This window comes from Myotis davidii, unplaced genomic scaffold (genome assembly GCF_000327345.1).
Source record: "Myotis davidii unplaced genomic scaffold, ASM32734v1 scaffold184, whole genome shotgun sequence".
Lineage (NCBI taxonomy): Eukaryota > Metazoa > Chordata > Mammalia > Chiroptera > Vespertilionidae > Myotis > Myotis davidii.
In genome coordinates, this window is record NW_006297021.1 from 72,276 (window position 1) to 72,676 (window position 401).

Genomic DNA, 401 nt, shown 5'->3' on the forward strand with positions numbered 1-401 from the left:
CCGGATAGAATACATGTCAGTGGGAACAGAAGCTGCTGATTGACAACGGAACTCCAATGACGCTGGGATCTGCCTTCCTTTTGCCCGGGTGCTGGCCAAACCCCTCCCGCTGGCCTGTCTCCTCCCCTGCCTGCATCCCGGTCTCTCAGCCCCTACGGCACTGCTCTCTGCCCAGGTCGCATCTTCCACTCATATTGCCTTTCCCTTCTTCTTCCTGCCCCTCCGGGTCTCCCTCGCCGCCCACCTGACCCTCGCGCCCCGGTGGGATGAGGAGGTCCCGCGCAGGAAGCGCACTCCCAGTGGGACAGGATTGTCAACACTAAGCCTGACAGCTGGGCCGGTGGGCGGGGCTTGAAGGCCAAGGAACCGGAAGTGCCCAGGACGCGGTGGGCTCCCGGAAG